The 19,678-nt window shown below is 41.1% G+C and overlaps 1 protein-coding gene and 1 pseudogene across 1 annotated transcript in view; one reads left to right on the top strand and one right to left on the bottom strand.

Annotated features, from left to right (window-relative positions):
- The window catches only part of HSD11B1 (hydroxysteroid 11-beta dehydrogenase 1), a 95,433-nt gene extending 94,689 nt beyond the window's left edge, over positions 1 to 744 (bottom strand). Inside the window, exon 1 of the mRNA XM_075540565.1 lies at positions 635 to 744. The gene's annotated coding sequence lies outside the window, so the exon portion shown is untranslated. The remainder of the gene's footprint in view (positions 1 to 634) is intronic.
- A 6,013-nt stretch (positions 745 to 6,757) lies between these two features.
- On the top strand, positions 6,758 to 8,675 carry LOC142437358 (RNA-binding protein EWS-like; annotated as a pseudogene).
- Positions 8,676 to 19,678: the final 11,003 nt, after the last annotated feature.

The following is a 19,678-nucleotide window of genomic DNA, read 5'->3' as shown; positions in this document are numbered from 1 at the left end:
CTTACCAGGTCAGTATTCTGGGCAACCGGACTGGACTGAAATGAATGGATAGGTAGCCAGCACATGAAGAATTTGATTGACAGTATTCATCTACCCTTAGTTCATTGAACCAGACGATTTGAGGCAAAACAATCTTTCTCCAATCTCCAGATCTCAATATTAATAATATTAAGCCAGCTGATGATGGGATGCAAAATGCAGTTATCAGGACTGGGAGCAATTCACAAGATACAGCATCGTGTTTGCATTCTGTCATTGGCCTAGAGCCAGGGTCAGAAAAATACTTACAAAGTGCAATCTTTCACAATTTCAAAAGAACGTGCAGATATTTCCACAAAGTATTTGGAACTTTCTTGTTCCACCCCAGGTGACCGGCATGTTCTCTGTGCCAGTAGCAGACTTCTAGATCCAACTGCATCTTATCTTCTCTTCTCTCCTACACATCTGAAAGCTCAGCAGGCATTTCATTTTGTCTTATGACCAGCACTTGGCATTGAAATCTGTCTTTTGTCCAGCCCTCCAGTTCGTTCCAACAGATTCATTATTTCAACGGCAATTTGAGGAGACCTGCTAAGTCCTAGGCCCTGAGAAAAATAGCGATGCCATTTTATAATGTGATTTTAAAAAGTCTTACCTTGAGGTTTCAACCAAATTCCCGACTTCTTTTTATTTCCCTCCTTCTTCTGTTTGCTTCTCTCTCTTCCTCCTCCTTTCCTGCTGTTTCACCTCTTTCTTCCCTCGTGGTTTCCTACTCTTTGAGAAGAGGCAGGGTTTCCGGCTCAGAAGTTGGTTGGTTTCTGGGAGGAGTCAGAGGACCTGATTTGGCACTGGAACCAGCTGGTCTGTCACCTGACACAAGTAGGTGAAACCCAGGCCAAAAAGAAGGTCATTACACTAGGACCGAACTTGCAGCCAGCAACCAGGCAGGGCCTACTGAGGGAACCCAAAAGGAAACAGAGTGAGCCAGTCCTAGACACCAGGCATCAGGGATCCTCCAAAGGACTCTATTTGCCCTGGAGGCTTATCCATTACTATTTCACTCTCAACATAGAGAGGTACACCAGGCCGAGAGAGCCCCTCTCCTACCCTTGGCAAGCATTCATCCTTGGATTGCTGACTTGTCCTCAGAGGAAGATACTAAAACCAGAGCTGGGGTTGGCTAGATTGTCTCTCCCTAACAGGAGTGCCCCTAGCATCCAATGATGTCTGTGAGGCTTGTTTGTCCGTGGTATTTATTCAATAGCAGACTCCTTAGGAAATTACCCACATGACTTATAAACCACTAAGACAATGGTATCCGCAGTTGGGTGGAGTGGAGCATGAAGGGAAGGCAGGCATCTGTCAAGGCATTCATATGGGGTGGGGGTCCAGAGGTAGGCACAATAATTCCACCCAGATTCACCCCAGCTAAGGATGGAGCGCCACATCCCAATTCAAAAGCTTGCAATCTTCTTCTTGCTAAGACATGATGACTGTGTGCCAAGAAACAGACTCTCCTTTATTCTTCATATTTCATGATCACTTACTTTGTGCCGGTATCGGAGTTAGGAGCTGGGATACAGTAATAAGCCAAAGTAGATGTAGTCTCTGCTTTTCATGGAGAACACCATTCATGTGGTTGCACATTGCTATTTGTGAGATTTTGACTCACAAATTTAGAGAAAGGAAACGGAATGGTTAGGTGTCAATGTCTCCCCATGGAGCAGCATAATTAGGGAGATATTTTTAGAATTATCTTTCTATTTGCTGGTCAGTATGGGTTGTTGATCCTTTCAATGACCCTCTGCTGGCAATATCTGTAAGTATCTACCAAAAAATCTAATTATATTAGATTGTATTGATTTCAAATTTACTTGCTTTCTATGTCACCATGAATATATTTAGCCATATTTTGGATATTTTCTGAATTGTAAGTTTCCTAGATCAATTAGCTCCCTCCTCTCCAATTAAGCCTTATAACGCACAATTGACTCCATTAAAAATTAAAACAAACAACCTAAACAGAACTTCCTTTATGCTATCTATTGGGTCTACCCTAGAATCTTGCTTGAAAGTTTCTTCAAGTCAATTTTCATGTTTATTTACCTTCTAATTTTGGATCATTGTCAAATCTATTTTCAAAGGAAGTCTTCTTCTGCCTTCTGTATTGTATTTCATTGCTTCATGCAGGCTTTATTCCCGTCACTTTACACAGGCAAGTTTTTTAAAGTGGAACATCCTTCTCTGATTTTGAATATTTTATTTCCAGACGAGAGACTGACAATTAACTGAGGTATTTGGTACTAACGATTAAATGATGCTCTTGATTCAGATTTGTAGTTCAGAACAACAGGTATCTAATAGGACTCAGCATTCCTGATAGAGATTGTGAGGTCACAAAACCACCCATTGAGACTTCGGTCCCACACCAGGGTTGTAATCCAATGTCTCCAAGGTTGCTTCCAGTGCAGCAACTTTCCAATGCCATTGTCTCCCTGCAAAAGCTCTAAAGAAGGTGACTTATGTCAAAGGCCAGGTAATAGTCAGGGGAAAGAGAACCAAAATAAAAGAAGGTGGGTACCACAAAGTGTCGGTGTCTTTGAATAAGACTATCCTGGAGTTAGACTATTGCCTTGAGGACTCAGCATACAGAAGCAATAGTATCTTTAGGGTTTGTCCCTGATTTTTGGTCTCCTAGGTATACTTATTGATTGTTGATCTGTCAAAAATCTTGCATGCAGGCCAGTGTTATCCTTACTTAAATTTATTTCCCTTTATCAAAACATGTGTAAGTGTTAGCGTTATGGTGCAAGAATGCTTCCAGGGGAGGTTGCAGCTTGGTCTAGAAGAACTCAAGAAAGGTAAGGGAGGCCACATACTGAAGAGTAAGCCTATGAATGGTGGTTCCGATTTCCTTTCCTAGCAAAAGTTATGAAAAGGGCCAAGAATCAATGACCTGAAAATCCTTGACCTGGAATTTAGATGAAAAGTCATCTTTCACAAATTGAGAAGACAGAAAGTACTCTTAAGAAAGTTTTGTGAGGAATAACAAATGGCTCCCCTCCCCCCATGGGTAGCTAGTTCAATGCACAACCAACTGATATCCTTTCGGACGAGGTTGGACTGAACTAGAGGCTTTCTGGGCTTATTATATCACTATCCTATTCCTGTGCAAACTTGCTTATACATTTATTAGAAACTGGACAATCAGAATAAAACAAAAACACACAACGTGAGACTTTATCATATAGATAAAAGCAAACATGAGCATCAGGAAAATAAGCAGTTTAATGGCAAAAATATTTATCACTGATGAAGTATTAAGGGAAAATGTTCCTTATATTAGGACAGAACATAAAATAACTATGGAGGAAGTCCAGAGAACTTCAAACAGAGTTCATCTGAAAAAGGCAATCACTAGAGCATATTATAATCAAACTTTCCAGTATTAAAGAAAAAGACAATCCTGAGAACAACATGGCAAAAAAGAGCAATACCTAATCAGGCTAAGTTCAGATTTTCTACTGGAACTGTTCAGACAAGAAGGTCATGGGATTGTATATTCAAAAATCTGTTAGAAAAAAACCTGTCAGCCAAGAATCCTATAAACAGCAAAGTTATTCTTCAAACACGAGGAAGAAATAAAGTCATTTACAGATAAGGAAACGCTAAAGGAATTTACAAAAAATGACCACTTTTACAAAAAAATATTCAAAGGAATTCTATGGACAGAGAGTCTAAAAAAACCCAACAACCTAAGAAAAGAAATTATCAAAAAGAAAAGCATGGAGAAAACAATTCTCAAAGCGAAGCAGAACTAAAGAATCAGAACAAGAAACCACAGATAATATTTTACAATGAGGAAAAAATAAAAAAAACAACAAAAACCCCAGAGGGGACAGAATAGATAGTGAAACAGAAAAAAAATCAAACCATTTGCAAAAGACAACACTGTTTTGAATTTGGAAAGAAACCCACAAAAACAACTCTCAAAAAGAAAAATTTAAACCTCAATACAGCAAAAATAAAATGAAAATCATTTAAGCAAGTCAAGCATTAAAACAATCACAAAAAAAATCAAAGACAGTACTGACAAGACAACCAACAAATAAAAAGAACACAACACAAAAAATCACGATGGAAATTGAAAGCAGTAACACCATAAAATATATAGCAAGACTATTGCCTTGAGGACTCATAAATCATATTTAAAAATAACAACACTGAGTATAAGTGGATTGAATTCATTAGTTAAGAGACAAAGACTAACAGAATCTATAAGAAAACATGAACCTTTAATGGGATGCTTACAAGAAATGTACCTTAGATAGAATGACAAAAAGACAAAATCAAAGGATTGGAAAAAAAAAATCAGGCTAACAGTAGTCAAAAGAAAGCTGGAGTAGCAATAGTAATCTCAAACAAAATAGACAGCAAAGTAAATGACATACTGAGCTAAAAATGTCACTACATAGTTATGAAAGGTTTAATTGAAAAAGAGGCCATTACCATAATTAATCTATGTGCACCAAATGAAAGACATCAAGATACATTAATTGCTGCGGTCCAGCCGCAGCGGGTTTGGGTCCCCCGCTAGGTGGGTAAGGCTTTGATGAGTGGGAGACAGAAATCACACAACTCAAAGGTTGCGGTGACTGTTCCAATTTTATTCATGCAAAGCTTCAACTTATATATTCTTTTTCTTGGCTTAAAGCTTATGGCCTGAGATCATACTTTAGGAAATTCTCAGGCCACAAGACCCTAACAAGTTACATCAATCACATCATGATTCATGGTTAAAAATCAGTACATCTTGAAACTAAAATTTTCTCATACAAGGGTGATAGACATAAACCTTCTAACAATAACTGAGCACACTTCATCCAACTAGGGCGCATTGTTCTAACTACGAAATCAATAAAGCATTAATACATTTCATTATCAAAAATTACTTGACAAGCTTTGGCTGTTCTTTCTCTTCCTCCTTAGGCTGTTCCTCTAGGGCTTTCATTTCTTGTTCTTTCTTTTCCACTAAGTTCCCATATATTAAACTCCCCAAAGTCTTTCTGTACCAAGGTATGAGTTGCCTCACAATAGGTAGCTTTGCTTCAGTGGACTTCAAACATCACGGAGAGCCTCTTCTTGCTAACCATTCCATATAACTTAAACTACTAAAAGGAACTTGTACACCTTTCTTTGTTAACTATTCTTGTGCCATTTTCATTGTAAGCCCTCGTATAAGGTAAATCGGGGCCAGGAACTCTATTTCTCTTTGGGTTATTTCCTGGAGGGGGATGCCATATTCTTCCCCCTATGCGGTAACCAAAATAAGGAAAGGGAAAAACCGTGGAAGAGGATGATAAACTTTTTTTAGAATCTTGCCCCAAAGCACTCCAAATAATTATGGCAAGGCCAATCAAACAAGTCCAAATACATATCGAGAGCAGGCTTGGGCAGCCAACTCCCACCGTCTTTGAAGCCGGGCCAGGTGTCGTTCGACTCTGTCTTCAACGTCACGCGGCAGGACTGGTCCCCTCAATTAATCAAATTTTTAGAGAAATGAAGAGACAAATAGGCTACAAGGGTCCTCAAACTTTTTAAACAGAGAGGCAGTTCACTGTCCCTCAGACCCGTTGGAGGGCCAGACTGTAGCTTAAAAAACAAACTATGAACAAATCCCTATGCAAACTGCACATATCTTATTTTGAAGCAAAAAAAACAAATGGGACAAAAACACCCGGCAGACCAGATAAATGTCCTCGGCGGGCCGCATGTTTGAGGACCCCATAATATGATAATTCTAGGAGACTTCAATGCATCACTTTTGACCAATACTTAAAAACCACTGGGTAATTGAAGAAATAAATAAATCAATCAAAATACTCCTGGAAACAAATGAGAACAAAAATGTAATGTACCAAAATCTTTGGGACACTGCAGAAACAGCACTCAGAGGGCGGTTTGTAGCAAAACTGCACATATCAAAAGACAGAAAAAATTAAAAAACACCTAACAAAGCAACAATAACGAATGGGGTAAAGATCAGTAAAACAGATCCTCAGCTACTAGAAGAAAAGAGATAATAAGTATCAGAGCATATGATAGTTACTTAATCTGTTGTCAATTTGAGACTTAAGAGGGAAGGGGTGGAGTTTAGCCTGTCAATCAGGTTGCAGCTTGATGACCTCAATTGGAGGTGCTAAGGAGATAAATAGCTCATTGGAGGCGGGACACACAGACACTCTCTGTGAGACACTTCTGTTGAGATGACACAAGAAGCTACTCTAGAGCCCTGGAGATGAAGGAGCTACTGGGAGACCCCTGACAGCACTGAGATGCTCCACCACCACTGGATCCACAAGACTTTGCACCCACTAGCCTATGATCTTCCTGCATTCAGCACCATTGCATGTGTTTTGTGAGTCTGAAGAGGAATTCATAGCTTGATATCTGACATATCAGCTAATATTGGACTTACGGACTTGATCTAGATTGGGCTGAGATGTTTTCTCAAAATCCAATTGCTCTTATATATAAATAGTTTTCTTATGCACATATGATTGTCCATGAATTTGTTTCTCTAGTCCACTTGGACTAACATGGGGAAGAAATAAATTATTCATATAATTTTAGAACTATAGTAAAATTAATTAGACAAGAAGTTGGTACTATGAAAACATTGACAGAATTGAAAAACCACTGACAAACCTAACCAAAGGAGAAGAACAAGAAAAGAAATAGATGACAGGACGAATGTTGAGAGAATGAGGAGGAAGGAGAGAACATGGCGTCCATGGATTACAGTACCTACAGCCAAGCTGTAGCCCAGCAGGGCTACAATGCTTACACCGCCCAGTCCACTCAAGGATATGCACAAACCACCCAGGCATATGAGCAACAAAGTTATGGAACCTATGGACAGCCCACTGCTGTCAGCTATACCCAGGCTCAGACCACTGCAACCTATGGGCAGACCGCCTATCATAGCGACATCATGCAGACAGCCTCTGACGGGTTATAGTATCCCGCTGCCCCACAGGCCTACAGCCAGCCTGTCCAGGGCTACGACACCGGTGCTTATGGCACCACCACAGCAGCGGCGACCACCACCCAGGCCTCTTATGCAGCTCAGTCTGCCTACGGTACTCAGCCTGCCTACCCAGCGTATGGGCAGCAGCCAGCCGCCACCACACCTGCAGGACCACAGGATGGAAGCAAGCCTGCTGGAACTAGTCAACCTCAATCCAGCACAGGAGGCTACAACCAGCCCAGCATCGGGTATGGACAAAGTAACTACAGTTACTCCCAGGTGCCTGGAAGTTACCTCATGCAGCCAGTCACCGAGCCTCCATCTTATCCTCCTACCAGCTATTCTTCCCAGCCGACTGGCTACGGTCAGAGCAGTTCCTCTCAGCAGAACACCTATGGACGGCCCAGCAGCTAGGGCAACAGAGCAGCTATGGACAGCAGCTACCCACTAGCTACCACTCCCACCCCCCCCATCCCCCACTGGCTCCTACAGCCAGGCGCCAAGGCAATATAGCTAACAGGGCAGAAGAGACAGGCGCCAGCGTTTCTTCCGACAGGACCACCCCAGTAGCATGGGTGTTTATGGGCAGGAGTCTGGAGGATTTTCCGGACCAGGAGAGAACCGGAGCATGAGTGGCCCTGATTACCTGCAGGGGAAGAGGGGGATTTGATCATGGAGGCATGAGCAGAGGCAGGCGAGAGGAGGATGCGGTGGAATGGGCGCTGGGGAGTGAGGTGGTTTCAGTAAGCCTGGTGGACCCATGGCTGAAGGACCAGATCTTGATTTAGGCCCGCCTGTCGATCCTGATGAAGACTCGGACAACAGTGCGATTTATGTGCAGGGATTAAATGACAATGTGGCTCTGGACGATCTGACAGCCGTCTTGAAGCAGTGTGGGGTGGTTGAGATGAACAAGAGGACTGAGCAGCCTATGATCCACATCTCCCTGGACAAGGAGACCAGGAAGTCTAACGGCGATGCCACTGTGTCCTATGACGACCCAACAACCGCCAAGGCTGCCGTGGAGTGGTTGGCCGGGAAAGATTTTCAAGGGAGCAAGCTTAAAGTCTCTCTGGCTCTGAAGAAGCCGCCCATGAACAGCATGCGGGGTGGATTGCCACCCCAAGAGCGTAGAGGCATGCCGCCGCCACTCCGTGGAGGTCCTAGGGGCCCAGGAGGTCCTGGTGGGCCAGTGGGTTGCATGGGAGGCCGTGGAGGAGACAGAGGGGGCTCGCCCCCACGAGGACCCCGTGGTTCCAGGGAAACCCCTCTGTGGGAGGAAACGTCCAGCACCGAGCTGGGGATTGGCAGTGTCCCAAGCCGGGTTGTGGGAATCAGAACTTCGCCGGGAGAACCGAATACAACCAGTGTAAGGCTCCTGAGCCTGAAGGCTTCCTCCCATCCCCAGGCGGTGACCTTGGTAGAGGCGGCCCTAGTGGCATGTGGGGCGGGAGAGGTCTCCTGGACCACGGAGGTCCCGGCGCAATGTTCAGAGGTGGCCGTGGTGGAGACAGGTGGCTTCCGTGAGGATCGAAGATGAGGTGGTCCCTGGGGTCCCCATGGACCATTGATGGAACAGGTGGGAGGAAGAAGAGGTGGGCGTGGTGGACCTGGGGAAATGCGTAAAGGCGAGCACCGCCCAGAGCGCAGAGACCGGCCCTACTAGCCGAGACCCCACAGAGCTGCACTGACTACCAGATTTATTTTTTAAACCAGAAAATGTTTTAAATGTATAAGTCCATATTTATAATGTTGGCCACAACATTATGATTATTCCTTGTCTGTATTTAGTATCTTTCACCATTTGTGGAGAAACATTAAAACAAGTTAAATGGTTAAAAAAAAAGAGAGAGAGAGAATAGGTGACATTATAACAAAACCAAATGAGATCTTAAAAAGAAATCACACAGTCTTATGAAAAATTATATCCCAACAAATCTGAAAATCTAGAAGAAATGGATCCATGACTAGAAAATGTATTATTTGCCTAAATTACCACAGGCTGATATATAAAACGTCAACAAGACTATATCATGAGTAGAAATAGATCAAGTCATTAAGAAAAACTCCCACCATCAGTAAGTTTGGGACCAGATAGTTTCACTGAGGAATTCGATCAAAATTTAGAGAAGAGTTAATGTCAATTCTACATGAACTATTTTAAAATATACAAACGGACAAGATTCTATCAAACACATTTTACGAAGCGACTATAACCTTGAAATCTAAACCAGTTAAAGACATCACCAGAATTGAAAATTGCAGACTGTGATAGTGAGATTTTTTTTTTTTTTTTTTTGCGGTGGCACCCGTAAGAAGATATGGACAGAGTCTAACCTGCTAAGTAGATCACAGACGGATGGTGCCTCCTGGTGGGTGTGGTCTTCTCATATAAGGAGGATCCTGGGAACTTCTTTCTCTCTGCTTCCCCTTCCCGTTGGCGAGTTATGTGGCTTTGACCTGCCAGAGCCTTGTTATGCTTCCATCACCATTGGATCCACAAGATTATGCACCCACTGGCCTATGATCGTCCTGCGTTCTCCATCATTGCATGTAACTGCATGAGGCAGAAGAGGGGGTTATGGGTTAGTATTGGACTTATGGACTTGATTTGGACTGGACTGGGATGTTTTCTTGATATCACATCACTCCTTAATATAAACCTGTTTTTTATACTTATGTGACTGTCACTGAATTTGTTTCTCTAGTCAAACAGCCGAACACACAAACACCAACATCGCTAATGAAAAGAATCCCTGGTGACGTAGTGTTTATGCACTGGCCGGTGAAAGCCAGCAGTTCACAATCGCCAGCTGTTCTGTGTTCCAGTCTCGGAAAACCCACAGGGGCAATTTTACCCTGTCCTGTAGGGTTGCTATGAGTTGGCATCAACTCAGTGGTAGTGACTTTTTGAGTTATAACTAATGAATAAAGATGCCAAGATTTTCAATAAAAGCCTAGCCAATCAAATTAAAAAAAACATAAAATAATAATATATCATGATCAGATGGAATTCATACCAAGTATTGAAGAAAGGTTTAATATTAGAAAAACAATCATTGTAATTTACCACATCAATGAAAAGAATATGATTGTATCAATTTATGTAGAAAAGGCTTTCTAAATTTTTTATTCACAATTTTATTGGGAGCTCTTATCCATAATTCAAATACACCAAGCATACTTGTACAATTGCTACTACAACCAGTTTCAAAACATTTTCTTTCTTCTTGAACTCTTTGATATCAGCTCCGCTTCCCCCAGGGGAATTGTTATAATGATTATATATATAATTATTATTATTCTATTAAATATATATGTATACATTAGCCATATCTTAACCCCATCCAATATATCCATTCACCTGAAATTCTGTTATTTGCTTTTCTCAAGTGGGGTTATACAGACATCATTGCTATCAGCTCTCCCTTACCCCCTTCCTCCCTACTGTCTTCCTGTATCCTCAGGGAATCATTTCTCCTGTTGCTATTTCTGAAGGATCATCCATCCTGGCATTTCTTCATTGAACAATATTAATTATACAGATGAACGTACATAGGTCTTACAGTATTAATGAGGCAAAACATAATTCTTTTTTTGTTAGTATTATTATTTTATTACTTTTTAAAAACAATTTATTAGGGGCTCATATAGTAAGAGAAGGAAATCTTAAAGAAATAGAGGAGAGTTATGTATTTCATCAGTGCCACACTGCACCCTGAACTCCTCATACCCTCTGCGGGGCCTCTCTGTGAGGGACTGTCTGATTGTTGTGCAGGTGGGTTTTGGGTCTCCATTTGGTCCACACTCTTTCACATCAATTGGATTGCTTTTTTTGGAACTTCTGATACCTAATCCTATCAACAACTCATGATCACACAGGCTAGTGTGCTTCGACCATGTGGGCTTTGTTGCTTCTCTGCTTGATGGCTGCTTGTTTGAATACAAGCCCTTAAGACCCCAGACACTATATCTTTTGATAGCCGGGCTCCATCAACTTTCTTCACCACATTTACTTATGCACCCATTTTGTCTCCAGTGATTGTGAAAGGGAGGTCGTCCATTATTAGAACAAACCTTCTTGTACTTAGGTGAAGTTTTAGCAGAGGCCCAATGTCCATACACTTCCTTGTTGTATTTACATGTATAGACAAATACACCTATATTTATATAATTATCTATGTACATATATCTATATTTATATCTATATATGTTAATTTTTGATTTCTTCTTTTCTATTTTCCGTTTTTCTTCCCTCCTGCCCCACTATCATGCTTATCCATTGTTCATCTCTCAATAATTCCTCTCAGATATTCTCATTTGATCAAACACGCCCAGGAATGCTACATCCCCCTCATCGTCCGTTTTATAACCCTTGCTCTTCCCCTGTCCCTGTCATTATTGACTCACCACTTCCCTTCTTCCACCCCCCCCTCCCATGCTCCCCTGGAACTGTTGGTCCCATCGCTGTCTCTAAGGGGTTGCTTATCCTGCCTGCGGTATAGACACACACACACACACACACACACACACACACACACAGAAAGACCACAACTATCGTTCCAAGATTAACTGGCATCCTGACCCCGAGTAGATGAAAATCTCTCTGTTAAATAGTGAGCAGGACCTGTTATAATCCCTCAGCCCAATCTCCTCAGAAAAGGGGATTTTTGATCAATTCAACATCCACTCCTGATGAGAGCACTCAATAAAATGGGACTAAATTAGAAATTCCCCAACATAATAAGGACCGTATAATCGAAACCAATGACGAGCATCTAACTTAATGGAGTTGGATTGAAAACGTCCCCCCTTCAAATGGGAAAGAGACAGGGCCGCCCTTAATCACCACTTTTATTTAATCTAGTCCTAGGAGCCTTGGTGGGGTAGTGGTTACATGTTGGACTGCAATCCACACAGTTAGCAGTTTGAAACCCCCAATAGCAGCTCCGCAGGAGAAAACTGGACTTTCTATTCCTGTAAATAGTTACAATCTCAGAAACCCAAAGGGGCCAGCATTCACAGAAGGGTCACAAGGAAGGGACCAGCTCTCCAGGGTGTAGTATAGCACCAATGAAACACACAACATTCCTCTGGTTCTTTAATGATTCCTCCCCCCACTATCAGTTCTATCTTATAAATCTGGCTAAACCAGAGCTTGCACACTGGTACAGATACGCGCTCTCAACACCCAGAATCCAGGACAGAGAAACCCCTCAGGAACAATAATGGGCGTAGCGATACTATGAGGGTAGGTAGAAGGTGGAAGGAGAAGGAGGAAACGGGGAGAACCGATTGCAACGATCCACATATTACCCTCCTCCCCCACCAGGGGGCGAGCAACACAATCCTGGGTGAAAAACAGTGGATGGTGCAAAATATGAAAATAAAAATAATTTATAAATTATCAAGGGTTCATGGGGGGAGTGCGTGGGGGAGTGAGTGAGGGGAAAGAGGGGCTTATACCAAGAGCTCAAGAAGAAAGAAAATGTTTTGAAAATGATGATGGCAATATATGTACAAATGTGCTTGGTACAATTGATGTATGGATTGCTTTAGGAGCGGTGAGCACCCCAAATAACATGCTTTATTAAAATTTAAAAAATTATGAGTCAACATTGACTTGATGGCATTGTGGTTGGGTTTTGGTTTTGGAAATTTTAACTAGAGCTATAACATATCAAAAAGATATTAAAGGCATCCACATAGATACAGAAGAAACAAAATTCTTATTTGAAGATTTTATAATTTTATATTTAGAAAACCCCAAATATTCCATTAAACAATTGTTGGAATGAATTGAAAAAACTAGCAGTATACCAGGCTATAAGCTCAATATACGATACCAGTTGGATTCTTGTATATTAAAGATGATGATACCAAAAAAGATATTAAAAGAACAATGACACAATAACTACACAAAAGATAAAATATTTAAGAATAAATCTTACCAGAGAAACAAAATGCTTATACAAGCAAAACTACAAAACATAACTATATGAAACCAAAAGAAGCTTACACAAATGGAACAAGCTACCATGTTCGTGGAGAGGTAGACTAAACATAACAAAAATATCAATACAACCAAAGGCACTTTACAAATTCAATGCAATCCCGATCTAAATCCCATCAAAATTCTTCAAAGAAATGGAAAAAGTAACCATCAACTTTATATTAGAAATAAAGAAAACCAATATTAAAAAATACTATTTAAAAATAAAAACAAATTAGGCAGGTGTTCATTCCCAGACTTTAAAATCGATTGTCCTGGTAACCAAACAGCCTGGTACAGTGATAGAGATGAAGGTCAATGGGTTTTAATTGAGAACCCAGAAATACAGCAAGTACTTATAGATACCTAAGTTGTGATAAAGGACTAAAACACAGTAAGTGGGGAAGAGATAGCCTTTCCAATACATGGTGCTGGAGAACCTATAACTTCACTTGCAAAAGAATGAGACAGGACCCATGCCTCACACCATAAGAAAAAGGACTTCAAAATGTGTCAGAGTAAACCAGCCTCTAACAACCGGGCGTCCATAGGTGCAATTGTATGGCGATAACATATAAAGATTATAGTAAAGTCATAGAAGATAGGAGAGAGAATAAAATAAAGGAGCCAGACACATTTCTTGGTAGCATGCTCACCTCAGCCCCTCTTGGTGGTCAACGTGGAGCTGGGAGAAGAGAGAGCAGGAGAAAGGAGGCACGTCTTTACTATCTTGGAATATTTATAGGTAGCCACAAGACATGCATATTCAGTAGTTACGTATGTCACAAGGTGGGTGGTAAAGTCCCTGAGCTCACAGATGAGGAAACCTAATACCTGCCTTGGGAGAAGGTATGAGGGGGGCTGGGTGTGCGGTGGGTGGAGATAACAGGAATGTCTGCTTCTGCACAGAGATAGAATCAACTATGTGCTCACTTTAACGCAGCATAGCTGTTTGGGGAGAATCCGTGGGAATAATATTTAAAGCAGGATTATGTACTTGGACTTTCTCTCTAACTTACCAACTTTGCTATCATGGAAATTAGCTTCCCAGATTCCCTCTCTTATGTTAGGGAATATAGTGCTAGTCATATTTCCCTCGGTGTGAGTTTCCCACAAAGATGAATTAAAGAACACAGTGCAAACCACTTGGCCATAAAGACCATCAATGAAAAAATAGGGACAAACATAAGAGCCCAAATACAAGGCATAAACATACTATCAAACATAATGAATAATATTCACACTAGAAAAGACAAAATAATTAACTGGGACTTTCTAAAAGTACTACATATATGTCTATCAAAAGACTTGATTAAAAAAATTAAAAGAGAATTCACAGATTAGGTAAAAATATTTGGTAATGATACTTCAGATAAAGGGCTAATCTTCAAAATCTATAGAAAATAATATCTTAAGAAGAAAATTACAAATAACCTAATCAAAAATGGGCACAAGGTATGAATAGACAGTTTACCAAACATGACATCTAGGCAGCCAAAGACCATATGAAGATATGGTTGAGTTCATTAGCAATAAGAAAAACACAAATTAAAAGAACAATGAGCTACCATCTCCCAACAACAACTTTAACAAAATTCAATAAAACAGAAAATGCTAAATACAGGAGAGGCTGTGGAGAGATTGGAATGCTCTTACATTCCTGGTGGGACTATAGAATTATACAACCAGTACTGCTTTCTTTAACAAATGAAAAGACAATTACCTTATCATCCAGGAATTTCTCTGCAGAGCATATTCCCTAAAGAAACCAAGAATAGGACCCGAACAGACACCTATGTTTATTGCAGAAATTTCCGTAACAGCAGAAACATAGAAGCCGCTAAAATCTCCAGTTATAGAGAGATTCAGAAATAAACTCTGGTACACTCATACAATGGAATATTATGCATCAATAAAAAGCAATGCGAACTCTCTTAAACACCAGAAGACATGGACAAAACTAGAGAAAATTATGCTTTGCAAAGTTAGTTAATCTTGTAAAGATAAATACTTAATGACATTATTTTATAAAGAAAAAGAAAAGTGGTGTTCACACCAAGTGAGAGGATTTTGAACACTAAGAGGAGGCCAGGAAGGGGGTGGGAGCGCTGAGATGGGGAGGACAGGATGAGACGAGATATGGGAAATTTGAGAGGGGGAGAGGAAGAGTAGGGGTGGTGGTGGTCAAAAGAACCACATCGATGGGGTGTTTTATGGGAAGTAATTACTGATTTCACTTGTGGAGATGGGCTATGCAGTTATATAGAATATGCCTCTTTAAGAATTCTAATAAATTAAAAAAAACAAGAATGAAAGCTCATAGTCTTACACACACACACACACACACACACACACACACACACACACACACACCCCATGTCTCCTTACCCCTCAGATCAAAATAGTGGTGAAAATAAAAACCAAACTCACAGCCATCAGGCCACTGATAACTCATAGAGACCCTGCTGGTGGTATTGAACAGCCAGCCATGCTGATCGCAGCCAAATGTGTAGTCACAACACCGTCACAACACCACCAGGGGTCCTACGAATATTGATCTCAGTGGCTGAAAAAGAGAGATAAAAGTAAAATTGAAGTGCACTTGGAGTCTTTAGAGTTATACAAGATCATTTCAAAAATACATATTTAAAAATACATTTATCAAGGATTGCCAGCAAGACAGCAGATTAGGCAGACACACTACCCAGACTCTCCACAGCAAAGACACTAAAGATCAAATGAAACAGGGATGATAATCCTGGAACCTTGAATTTCAGAGGAATTGGCTCAGAAGTGGATTGAATATTGATAAGAAGAGGAAACCTAACAAAAGCAGCTCTTGAGACAAACAGAATGGGTGAATTTTCAGTAGGCCTGTATTCCAGAACACTTGATTGTGCTCAGGCAAAATCAAAACCTATACATATACCAAGAGGGAGTTTGATCAGAAATGGGGGATATTGCACGTTTTAAAATCAGGAAAGATATGTGACAAGGTTATATATATCATTTCATGATACTTATTCAACTTTATGTTGAGTAAATAGTCTGGGAAATTGGATTAGAAGAAGAAGAATGTAGCTTCAGGATTAGAGGAAGGTTTACCCAAAACCTGCAATATGCAGTTGCCACCACCTTGCTAACTGAAACTGAGGAGGATTTGAAATACTTGTTAATAAAGATGACAGCCTGAAGTATCGATTGTGACTCAATGTAAAGAAAAAGATAATCCTCACAACTGGGTCAATAGACTAAATCAATTATTAACAGAGAAAAGATTGAAGTTGTCAATTATTTCATTTTCGTTGTATCCAGTCAATCTTCACAAAAGCAGCAGTTAAGAAATCAAAGGACATGCCTGTATTTAGGCCTCTATAAATGTCCTTTGCCTCCTAGTTCTTTTCTCTATTTCCTTTTCCTTTCCTCTTGCCCCACCATCATGTTTGGTCTTCAGTAATGCCATGGGCTACAGTGCCCTTGTTCAAGCCCCACCAGGAAATCTATACCCTCATTGCCATCGATTTTAGATCCCTCGTTGTTCCTTTGTCCCTGGGTTGGTTGACATCCCCTTCCTTCCCCTGCCTCCCCCTCTGGAACCACTGGTCCCATTGTTTTCTCCTATGAATAGTTTATCCCCACTATCTTATCTGGATAGACATGCAGAGACAATAATAAGCACAAAAACAAGATAGAGCAAAACAAAGCAACAAAACAAAACAAAAACAATGGGGTGGGGGTGGGGGGAAGCCCATAGATAATTCCAGGCCTTTTGGAGTGTTTTCTAGTCAAGTCTAATGGGGTGCCACACCCTGACCCCAAAGTATATTTTTGGTATTCCCGGGGGATTTCATTGTTTTGTTAACCTTGCTGCTCCGTTGCACACCTTTAGTGTTTCCTCTGGTGTGGTGGGGTCAGATCAGGCACAATTCCTGCACTGTGTCTCCAGTGTTGTCCCCCAGAGTGCTATGGATCAGTGAGGGACTTTGTGTCATCCCCCCCTCACCTTGTATTTGAATGTCTTTATTTTTATTTACTTAAATGATTTTATTGGGGGCTCGTACAGCTCTTATCACAACCCATCCATCCATTGGGTCAAGCACATTTGTACATTTGTTGCCATCATCATTCTCTAAACATTTTCTTACTACTTGAGCTCTTGGTATCAGCAACTCATTTTTCCCCTCCCTCCCCCCCTTCCCTTCTTCCCTCCCTCCCTTACCCTTGATAAATTATAAATTATTATTATTTTTTCATGTCTTACACTGACTGATATCTCCCTTCACCCACTTTTCTGTTGTCCATCCCCCAGGGAAGGGGTTAGTTAGATCATTGTGATCAACTCCCCCCTTTTCCCCCACCTTCCACTTACCCTCCTGGTATTGCTACTCTCATTATTGGTCCTGAGGGGTTTATCTGTCCTGGATTCCCTGTGTTTCCAGCTCTTATTTGTACCAGTGTGCATCTTCTGGTCTAGTTGGATTTGTAAGGTAGAATCGGCATCATGAGAGTGGGGGTAGGGGGTGGGATGGAGAGGAAACATTAAAGAACTAGAGGAAAGTTGTATGTTTCATTGTTGCTACACTGCACCCTGACTGACTCATCTCCTCCCCGCGACCGTTCTGTAAGGGGATGTCCAGTTGCCTACAGATGGGCTTTGGGTCCCCACTCCGTACTCCCCCTCATTCACAATGATATGATTTTTTTGTTCTTTGATGCCTGACACCTGATCCTATGGACACCTCTTAATCACACAGGCTGGTGTGTTTCTTCCATGTGGACTTTGTTGCTTCTGAGCTAGATAACCACTTGTTTATCTTCAAGCCTTTAAGACCCCAGATGTTATATCTTTTGATAGCCGGGCACCATCAGCTTTGTTCACAACTTTTGCTTATGCATCCACTTTGTCCTCAGCGATCAAGTCGGGACAGGCTGGTGTGCTTCTTACATGTGGGTTTTGTTGTCTCTCAGCTAGATGGCTGCATGTTTATTTTCAGGTCTTTAAGACTTCAGGTGCTATATCTTTTGGTAGCCAGGCACCATCAGCTTTCTTCACCACGCTTACTTATGCACCCACTTTGTCTTCAGTGATTGTGTTGGGAAGGTGAACATCATAGAATGCCAGTTTAATAGAACAAAGTGTTCTTTCATTGAGGGAGTACTTGAGTAGAGGCCCAATGTCCATCTGCTACCTTAATACTAAACCTATAAATATATGTACATCCTCATATATAAATATATTTACATATGTACATGCCTGTATTTAGACCTCCATAAATGCCTTTGCCTCCTAGTGCTTTCCTCTATGTCCATTTACTTTCCTCTTGTCCCACTATCATGTTCAGCCTTCATTTGGATTTCAGTCATTCCTATTGGTTAGATTGCCTTTGATCACAACCTACCAGGCTTCCTATACCCTTCTTGCCATTGATTTTGGATCACTTGATGTTCCCTTGTATCCTGGGTTTGTTACACCCCCTTCATTTCCCCTGCCTCCCCTTCTCCCAGACGAACATCATGCCTTGTAGTTGGGCCAGCTCTATGGTCTGCTCTGTGCATTGGCTTCTCTGAACAGGAATATTGTCCTCAGGGCTTGGTGGGCAAGCATGTCTAAATACAGGCATGTACATATGTAAATATATTTGTATATAGCAATAGGGAAATAAATCTATGTACATATATATTTTATTAAGTATTAAGGTACCAGACAGACATTGGGCCTCTACTCAAGTCCTCCCTCAATAAAAGAACATGTTCTAATAACCTGGGATTCTGTGACACTCATCTTCCTGCCACGATCATTGAAGACAACATAGATGCATAAGCAAATGTGGTGAAGAAAGCTGATGGTGCTCAGCTATCAAAATATATAGCATCTGGGGTCTTAAAGGCTTGAAGATAAACAAGTGGCATCTATCTGAGAAGCAACAAAGCCCACATGGAAGAAGCACACCAGCCTGTGTGATTATAAAATGTCCATAGGATCAGTTATCAAGCATCAAAGACTCAGAACAAAATATATCAATGTGAATGAGGGGGAGTGTGGATTGGAGACCCAATGCCCATTTGAAGACATATGGATATTCCCCTACAGAAGGGTCACAAGGAAGAGATGAGCCAGTCAGGGTACAGTGTAGCAACAATGAAACATACAACTTTCCTCTAGTTCTTTAATGCTTCCTCTCCCCCCGCCCCACTCTCATGATCCCAATTCTACCTTACAAATCTGGCTAGACCAAAGCATGTACATTGGGTACAGATAAGAGCTGGAAACACAGAGAATCCAGGACAGATAAACCCCTCAGGACCAATAATGAGAGTAGAGATACCAGGAGGGTAAGGGGAAGGTGGGGGAGAAAGGGGGAGTCAATAACAATGATCTACAGATAATCCTTTCCCTTGGGGACGGACAATAGAAAAATGGGTGAAGGGAGACATAGGTCAGTGTAAGATATGAAAAAAATAATAACAATTTATAAATTATCAAGGGTTCATAAGGGAAGGAGAGAGTATGGGGGAGGGAGAGGAAGAAATGAAGAGCTGATCCCAAGGCTCAAGTAGAAAGAAAATGTTTTGAGAATGATGATGGCAACAAGTGTACAAATGCGGTTAACACAATGGATGTATGTATGGGTTGTGATAAGAGCTGAACAAACCTCCAACAAAATATATTTTAAAAA

Source organism: Tenrec ecaudatus, chromosome 1 (genome assembly GCF_050624435.1).
Source record: "Tenrec ecaudatus isolate mTenEca1 chromosome 1, mTenEca1.hap1, whole genome shotgun sequence".
In the NCBI taxonomy this organism is placed as follows: domain Eukaryota; kingdom Metazoa; phylum Chordata; class Mammalia; order Afrosoricida; family Tenrecidae; genus Tenrec; species Tenrec ecaudatus.
The sequence above is the reverse complement of the archived record's forward strand: the minus strand, read 5'-3'. Positions and strand labels throughout refer to the sequence as shown.